This window comes from Macaca nemestrina, chromosome 8, assembly GCF_043159975.1.
Source record: "Macaca nemestrina isolate mMacNem1 chromosome 8, mMacNem.hap1, whole genome shotgun sequence".
Lineage (NCBI taxonomy): Eukaryota > Metazoa > Chordata > Mammalia > Primates > Cercopithecidae > Macaca > Macaca nemestrina.
In genome coordinates, this window is record NC_092132.1 from 48,961,887 (window position 1) to 48,970,933 (window position 9,047).

Below are 9,047 nucleotides of genomic sequence, written 5' to 3' on the forward strand. Positions count from 1 at the left end.
GAGGGAAGTTTGAGGGTGCTTGTATATGCACAGATAAAACAAAGACATCAGGAAATTCCTGAGTCTTTTAAAAAAATTACTGTAACTTTTATTTTAGATTCAGGGAGTACCTATGCCGGTTTGTTACATGGGACATGTTGCATGGTGCTGAGGTTTGGGGTACAATTGATTCTATCACCCTGGTAGTTAGCATGGTACCCAATAGTTTTTCAATCCTTGCTTCTCTCCGTCCCCACTCTAGTAGTCCTTAGTGTCTATTGTTGCCATCTTTATGTCCATGTTCACCCAATGTTTAACTCCCACTTATAAGTGAGAACATGTGATATTTTGTTTTCTGTTCTTGTGTTAATTTGCTTAGGATAATGGCCTCCAGCTGCATCCATGTTACTGCATATAACATGATTTCATGGTTTTTATGGTTGCATAGTATTCCAAGGTATATATGTACCGCATTTTCTTTATGCAATCCACCGTTGATGGGCACCTAGGTTGATGCCATGTCTTTGCTACTGTGAATAGTGCTGTGATAAACATATCAGTGTATGTGTCTTTTTGGTAGAACAATTTATCTTCTTGGGTCTATGTACCCAGTAATTGGATTGCTGCGTTGAATGGCAGTTCTGTTTTAAGTTCCTTGGGAAATCTCCAAACTGCTTTTCACAGTGACTGAGCTAGTTTACATTCCCACTAACAGTGTATAAGTGTTCTCTTTTCTCTGCAGCCTCACCAGTATCTGTTATTTTTTGACTTTTTAATAGTAGTCATTCTGACTGGTGTGAGATGCTATCTCATTGTGGTTTTGATTTGCATTTCCCTAATGAGTAATGAGGTTGAACATTTTTGCATATGTGTGTTGGCTGCTTGTCTGTCTTCTTTTAAGTGTCTGCTCATGTCTCTTGCTCACTTTTTAATAGTTATTTGTTTTTTGCTTGTTGAATTAAGTTCCTAATAAATTCGGGATATTAGACCTTTGTTAATTGCATAGTTTGTGAATATTTTCTCCCATTTTGTAGGTTGTGTTTACTCTGTTGATGATTTTCTTTTGCTGTGCAGGAGCTCTTTAGTTTGATTAGGTCCCATTTGTCCATTTTTTGTTGTTGTTGTTGTTGTTGTAATTGCTTTTCAGGACTTAGTTATGCCTTCTTTCCCAAGGTTGACATCCAGAATGGTGTTTCCTAAGTGTTCTTCTAGCATTCTTATAGTTTGAGGTCTTACACTTAAATCTTTAATCCATCTTGAGTTAATTTTTGTATATGGTGAGAAGTTGGGGTCCAGAGTTTCATCCTTCAGCATATGGCTAGCCAGCTATCCCAGCACCATTTATTGAACAGGGAATCCCCAAAAAGACTCTTAATAAGCTCCCTTGGTGATAGGATTTGATATTTTTGCCTTTACACTTTTCATCTGTATGTTCTACTTTTATGACCAGAAAAATATGTTAAAAAATAAAGACATTAATATGTTCACTAGTTCCATTTTAGCCTGGTATCTAATTATCAGATATCTTCTTCAAGATCCAGGATACACCTCGTAGGAAATCTATAGGTGGCCAACTGCTTAGAAATCTCTCCAGCTCCAGGAAGTCATGCTCTCCTGTCATCATTCAATGCCCTGATTTCTTGATTTCCAATATCTATTATTTTCCTGATTCTGCTTTCAAATCTAGGCTAGCTCTAGGCCATCTCACCTTCGTCCAACCTTTATTCCATTGATGTTCCCCTCGGGTGGGTCATCTGTGGTAGACATGAGCCTCTGGTGCTCAAAAGCTGGCCCAGGTATGTTTTTCACTGCCCTGTCTCCTTCTGTTTGCTGTGCGTTTTAACATGTAACTTTGTAATCCCTGTTGTCACCATCATCTGTTGCTCTTTTGTTTTTGAGACGCTGTTGTTGTCTTTCCTCCCTTCTGCTATCTCTTCCTTAGCCTCATAGTCAGCAAGAAGAGGGGGTCATACACTTGGTCCAATGTGAATCATTCCACCCACCAGGAGCCTGTGAGTCTCAGATGAAAAGCAAACAAGTAATTAGAGCCTATTCTAGCATCTTAGACACACTTTGCTCTATGAGAAAGACCTTTTAAAAGAGAGAAACAAGCTAAGGAGTAGCTCACTGGTTTGTTCCAATAAGCACAAGATAGGTTTTAGAAGCACAACATGAAATCCTTGAAGGAAACTTTACATGATCATCCTAAGGAATTTTTCAGCTTTGTGTAAGGAGGAGAGAGTTCTAAAAACAAAATTAGAAAGTGATGTGGTCCGATTTTTTTTTCACTCTGTGAAGACTGTAGATTAAGCTATCTGCTTGTGTTTTACAATATTGTTATAACATATTCCAGCTCCCTGATGTCTATCTGCATTAGAGAGTGTGGCAAAGGGATATGCAGGAGCAGCAAAACACCATGGGTGTGAAGAGAGAGGCCTGTACATAGAAACCACTAAAAAGACCATAGGGGGTTGAGCATGGTGGCTCACGCCTGTAATCCCAGCACTTTGGGAGGTCAAGGTGGGAAGATCACTTGAGCCCAGGAGATTGAGAGCAGCCTGGGACACATAGTGAGACCCCATCTCTAAAAAAAAAAAATTTTTTTAATTAGTCAGGTATGGTGGCACACACCTATGTTCCCAGTTACCTGGGAGACTGAGGTAGGAGGATCACTTGAGCCCAGGAGGTTGAGACTGCCATGAGCCATGATTGTGCCACTGCATTCCAGCATGGGTGACAGAGCAAGACCTTATCTCAAAAAATAAAAAATAAAGACCATGGGAATGAGGCCAGGTCTGGGACACCACATCCATCAGTGGTCCCTTCAACTGGAATAAATCAGCAAATACTCAGCAGGTTGGTAGGGGAAGCAAATACCAAGAGCCAGCTTGAAGAAGAAACTGTCCTCAACTAGTATGGCAAATGCATGCAGGTCACACCTCCCACAGTGAGTGTATGCTGCTGACTCATTGGTCATCCAACAGCCATTGACTTCCCACCTCTCCAGTCCCATCTCTCTCCACATTCCTATTGCCTCTACATTCCATACAGCTCCATGAATGCACTATAATGCCATCGGCATCAGAACCTGTGCCTACACCCCTCAAGCTGCCAGGAATGCTCCTTTCCTTCCTCTTTGCCTAGGTAACTTCTGCTTATCCTTCAGAACCCAGGATATGTCTATACCTGTGTCTATGCCTATGTCTTTGTCTATATCGAGCTTTAGATGTAAACAGAGATGTGGATGTAGATACTCATACACACAAACACAAAAACACATATACACACACTCAATTTATTGTGTGTATGGCACAATAAATGGAGTGTGGCGGGGCACAGGCTTAAGAAGTTTCAACGTCACTTTCTCAGGAAAGTCTTCTCTGATCACACTGCAGACCAGGTCAAGTGCCCTGTTGTAAGTCATCTGGCACCGTGTATCTCTCTATTGTATGGTAATCACAGTGTAATTAGAAATGTAAACTCCTCAAAGGTAGGGATTCACTGTTGTGTCCCCAATATCTAGAGCAGAACTTGTCACAATCATGGATGTTTAATAATATTTATTTGTATGTTTATTGGATTCACATCTGTCTTCCAAGCTAGAAGGTAAGTAATCTAGATACTGTGTTTTTGTTCATGGTTTGTTTCCAGCACCTAGTACAGAGCCTGGCACATAGGACACATTCAGCAAATATTTTTGAGTGAATGACTCAACTCTATACCATATGCTGACACAGTGACTGCAGGAGTGAATGAGGGCCAGTCACTGGCCTCATGCAGTTTGCATGAGGCAGATCTTTTAGTGGGAAGACAGACGAGCAGACCATTACCATTCGGTGTAAAACGTGCTGTGAAGAGTGAGAGCAGAGTGAAAAGGAGACACACAGGAGGACATCTTACCCAGTCTAGGCGGAGGGAAGCAGAGAAGTTTATATGGGGATGGGGGGTCATAAAAGGGACTCTGGAGGGGGTGGCATCTAAGCAGAGAACAGGTGATGGCAGGAAGAAATATAGGCAGAATCATTCTTGGCCAAGGGAGCAGCACCAAAACCCAAAAAGAGAATTGGAGAAAGACAGGCAGAGACCCAAGGAGACAGACACATGGACACGAAGGACAGACTGCCAAGTGCACTGTAGAGGCAGTGATACTTACCCTTGCTTCAACTTCCTTTTAGCGGGATGGTATAGATATTGCATGATGCTTGTAAAGAACCTTACTGCACAAAATAGACATTATCTATGAAACCGTTTCATTAAAAAAAGAAGCCTAGTTGGAAGGTTTCAGTATGTAAGCAGGTATGCATTTTGTGACTTCAGAAAGGTCCCTTAAAACATCCCCAGGATGGATCCTTGTTTATGCCATCCAAGCCTCAGTTAAAGATAGAAGTTTGACTGGAGAGGGATTCTGCTGCAGGGCATGCAGTGCTGATGCACTCTCTCAGTGACTTGAGCTTGCAGGTTAATGACTAGCAGTGAAAAGTGTTTTTACAACAGGATCAGCACTCATGGACTTTTTCTTCCCCTCAAAGCTAGCTCTGCTCTCAAAAAGCCCCGGTGATGTGCCTTAGCAGCTGATTAGGGAGGAGATACTGTTTGTTGTGTATCACCTTCCCCACACCTTATGCCTCTCAGTCACCTGTATTCATTTAGAAGACGTTTATTATGTGCTTTTTTAGGCTCCCAGCCTACTCAAGGGAAACCCCAGTATTTGAGTTCCTAGGTACCAAGAACTCAGAGATTCAGAGAAAAACTAAAAGACCTAGTCCATAGTGTCACAGAACTTACAATTTGGTTCAGGATACAAAATATATGCATCTGAAGCAATTAGGGGATAGTACTAATTTATATTCTGTTATTTTCAAGCAACAGAAATCATATCTTCCCTCTTAAGAAAAAGGGAAAATTACTGAGTGGAGACAAGGGAATCACACAAAATGGAAGGAAAGTCTGACAGACAGGATGTGAAGGACATAGGGCAGCTCAGGGATCTCAGTAGCAGGAATGTGTGGACCTTTGTCGAGATCTGTCATTTAGGGATGTGAAAATAAAATATAAAGAAGAAAATTAAAACCACCTAGTATCTCACCTCCCAGAGGCAACCACCAGTATGCTTCTGACATATATTCTTCTCATCTTTTTTTTTCCTTTGAGCATCTGGGTGAGTGTGTATATTTGTCACAAAATTGAGATTCTGTACTTTATGCTATTTTGTGTCTTGCTCTTTTCACTTAACGTTATACTGAAAACATTGAACTGTCATTGAAAGCTCTTTGAAATACATCTTTTAGTGGCTGCATAATTTTAGTATGTGGCTGCACCATAATTCATTTACTAGTCCCTATTGTTGAGCATATAAATTATTTTCAATTTTTCACTATTATAAAATACACTGTAATAAATATCACAGTACATTGTCTGAATTATTGTCTGAATTTCTGCGTGGGAAAAAAGGTTTCAATCAAGGATAAGACGGAATCATTACCTGTGATTTTAAATGCCTGGGATAACCTGAAATATTCTGCCCCCAAAATACTGTTCCACTAACTTTGCCATTTTATGAGGGTATCCATTCTTTTTCACTCCACAATCAAAACATCATTTTGTAAATCACTGACTTCTTAGTGCTCTAAATAGTCTTTGGAAAGAAAGAATGACCCCAAAACCAAATCAATATCAGGCCAGTTATTTATTCTTGGTCCTCGGATATGAATCTACTTTGTGGAGGCTAGGGAGAGTCAACTGGTTGCATTCAGCTTTTCAGTAGACCTTTTCTCCTGGGTCAGTAGAGGAAGGAGGCCGATGTGTTCTGGGAAGAGGGATAAAATCTAGGAGACAATTAGGGACCTCAAAAGATTCTAGTTTTTAATCTTTAATTTAATAAACACCGTGTGTCAGACATTGTTCTGAGGGTTTTATGAAGTCACTTAATTTTCCTACTAATGTGTATTAGTTTGTTCTTACACTGCTATAAAGAACTTCCTAAGACTAGATAATTTATAAAGGAAAGAGGTTTAATTGGCTCACAGTTCCAAATGGCTGGGGACACCTCAGGAAACTTACAATCATGGTGGGGAAGGGAAAGCCAGGACCTTCTTCACATGGCCACAGGAGAGAGAAATGCAAGCAGGGGAAATGCCAAACACTTATAAAACCATCAGATCTCATTAGAACTCATTCACTATCATGAGAACAGGATAGGGGAAACCACCCCCATGATCCAATCACTTTCTTCCCTCAAGATATAGGGATTACAGGTCCCTCCCTCAATACATGGGAATTACAATTCAATATGAGATTTGTGTGAGGACACAGAGCCAAAACATATAATTCCACCCCTGACCCCTCCCAAATATTATGTCCTCACATTTCAAAACCATTCATGCCTTCCCAACAGTCCCCCAAAGTCTTAACGCATTTCAGCATTAAGTCAAAAGCCACAGTCCAAAGTCTCATCTGAGACAAGGCAAGTCCCTTCCATCCATGAGCCCGTAAAATCAAAAACAAGTTTATTTTTTCCAAGGTACAATGAGGGTACAGGCATTGGGTAAATACGTTCATTCCAAATGGGAGATATTGGCCAAAACAAAGGGACTACAGGTCCCATGCAAGTTCAAAATCCAGTGGGGCAGTCGTTAAATCTTAAAGCTCCAACGTAATCTACTCTGACTCCATGTCTCAAATCCAGGGCATGCTGATGCAAAGGGTGGACTCCTATGGCCTTGGGCAACTTTGTCCCTGTGGCTTTATAGGGTACAGCCCCACTCCCTGGCTACTTTCACAGCTGGTGTTGAGTGTCTGCAGCTTTTCCAGACACACAGTGCAAGCTGTTGGTGGATCTGACATTCTGGGGTCTTAAGGATGGTGGCCCTCTTCTCACAGCTCCCCTAGGCAGTGCCCCAGTGGAGACCCTGTGTGGAGGCTCCAACCCCGTATTTCCCCTTTGCACTGCTCTAGCAGAGGTTCTCCATGCAGACCTCTGCTGCATGGGAGGTTTGCTCCTGCAGACCTCTGCCTGGACATCCAGGTGTTTCCATACATCCTCTGAAATCTAGGCAGAGTTTCTCAAACCTCAATTCTTGACTTCTATGCAACTGCAGGCCCAACACCACATGGAAGCTGCCAAACCTTGGGGCTTGCACCCTCAGAAGCAACGGCCTGAGCTGTACATTGGCTTCTTTTAGCCATGACAGGGATGTAGGGAACGAAGTCCTGAGATGGCACGAAGCAGCAAGGCCCTGGGCCTGGCCCATGAAACCATTTTTTCCTGCTAGTCTTCCCAACCTGTGATGGTAGGGGCTCCTGTGAAGACCTCTGACAGGCCCTGGAGATATTTTCCCCATTGTCTTGGTGATTAACGTTTGACTCATTACGCATGCAAATTTCTGCAGTTGGCTTGAAGTTCACCCCAGAAAATGGGTTTTTCTTTTCTACCACATTGTCAGACTGCAAATTTTCCAAACTTTTATGCTTTGCTTCCCTTTTAAATGGAAGTTCCAATTTCAGATCATCTCTCTCAAGTTCAAAGTTCTACAGATCTCTAGGGCAGGAGCAAAATGTCACCAGTCTCTTTGCTAAAGCATAGTAAGAGTGACTGTTGCTTTAGTTTCCAGTAAGTTCCTCATCTCCATCTGAGACCACCTCAGCCTGGATTTCATTGTCCATATCACTATCAGCATTTTGATCAAAACCATTCAACAAGTCTCTAGGAAGTTCCAAACTTTCCCACAGCTTCCTGTCTTCTGAGCCCTCCAAACTGTTCCAAGCTCTGCCTGTTACAAAGTTGGTTCCATGTTTTCAGATATCCTTATAGCAGTACGTCACTCTCCTCAGTACCAATTCTCTATATTAGTCCATTCTCACACTGCTATAAAGAACTTCCCTGAGACTGGGTAATTTATAAAGAAAAGAGGTTTAATTGACTCACAGTTCCACATGGCTGGGGACACCTCAGGAAACTTACAACCAGGGTGGAAGGTGAAGGCAAAGCAAGGACCTTCTTCACATGGCAGCAGGAGAGAGAAGTGCATGCAGGCGAAATGACAGACATTTATAAAACCATCAGATCTCAAGATAACTCACTCGCTACGGTGAGAATAGGATGCAGGAACCGCCCCCATGATCCAGTTGCTTCCCTCCCTCAACACATGGGGATTATAGGTCCCTTCCTTAAAACATGGGGATTACAATTGAAGATGAGATTCAGGTGGGGACACAGAGCCAAACCATATCATAATGTTATGATGCAAGCATTATTATTACCTTCATTGTATGGATGAGAAGACTGAATCACAGAAGACAAAGTATGGGGTAAACCTGGGATCTGAACCCTGAAACACTGGCTCTCAACAACTGTACCTTGCTTCCATGAATATACTGAAGTTTGTATTTTAAAATCAGGATGGTTGAAAAATGCTCACACACTATAATCAAAGAACATCAAGCCAATATGCTTTTTTTTCTTTTACTGGGCTTTAGTATTTCTTATCTTGTACAACACAAGAATTAGCAACCTGGGCATCCCCAGGTCTTCCAAATCTCACTTTAATATTGTAAAAACTGACTCAGTGCTCTCTTCAGCAGCACATATACTAAAATTGGAATGATAGAGAGATTAGCATGGCCCTTGCACAAGGGTGACATGCAAATTCATGTTCACAAAAATTCATTTGTGATTCATTTTCTTGTTCATGAGCAATAAGAAAACACCTGAAGGTGTTTTCAGGTGAAGGTACAAAACTCACTGATAATACTAAGTATAGAGATAAACACAAAATATTATAACAATGTAATTGTGGTGTGTAAACTACTCATGCCCTGAGTAGAAAGACTAAAAGATGAACCTATCAAATATGATGGCTATAACAACTTTTCAAGACACAGACAGTGTAAGATATAAATGGAAACAACAAAAAGTTAAAAAGTAGGGGTGATGAAATTAAAATGTAGATTTTGTATTAGTTTTCTCTTTGCTTGTTTGTTTTTGCAATCAATGTTAAGTTGTCATTAGTTTAAAATAATGTGTTATAAGATATTATTTGCAAGCTTCATGGTACCCTCAAATTTAAAAA

The 9,047-nt window shown here is 41.1% G+C and overlaps 1 non-coding gene across 1 annotated transcript; it reads left to right on the plus strand.

Annotated features, from left to right (window-relative positions):
- Nucleotides 1-8,543: 8,543 nt before the first annotated feature.
- On the plus strand, nt 8,544-8,647 carry LOC112425635 (U6 spliceosomal RNA). Its single transcript, XR_003016756.1, has one exon. It is a non-coding gene; the product is annotated as a U6 spliceosomal RNA (small nuclear RNA).
- Nucleotides 8,648-9,047: the final 400 nt, after the last annotated feature.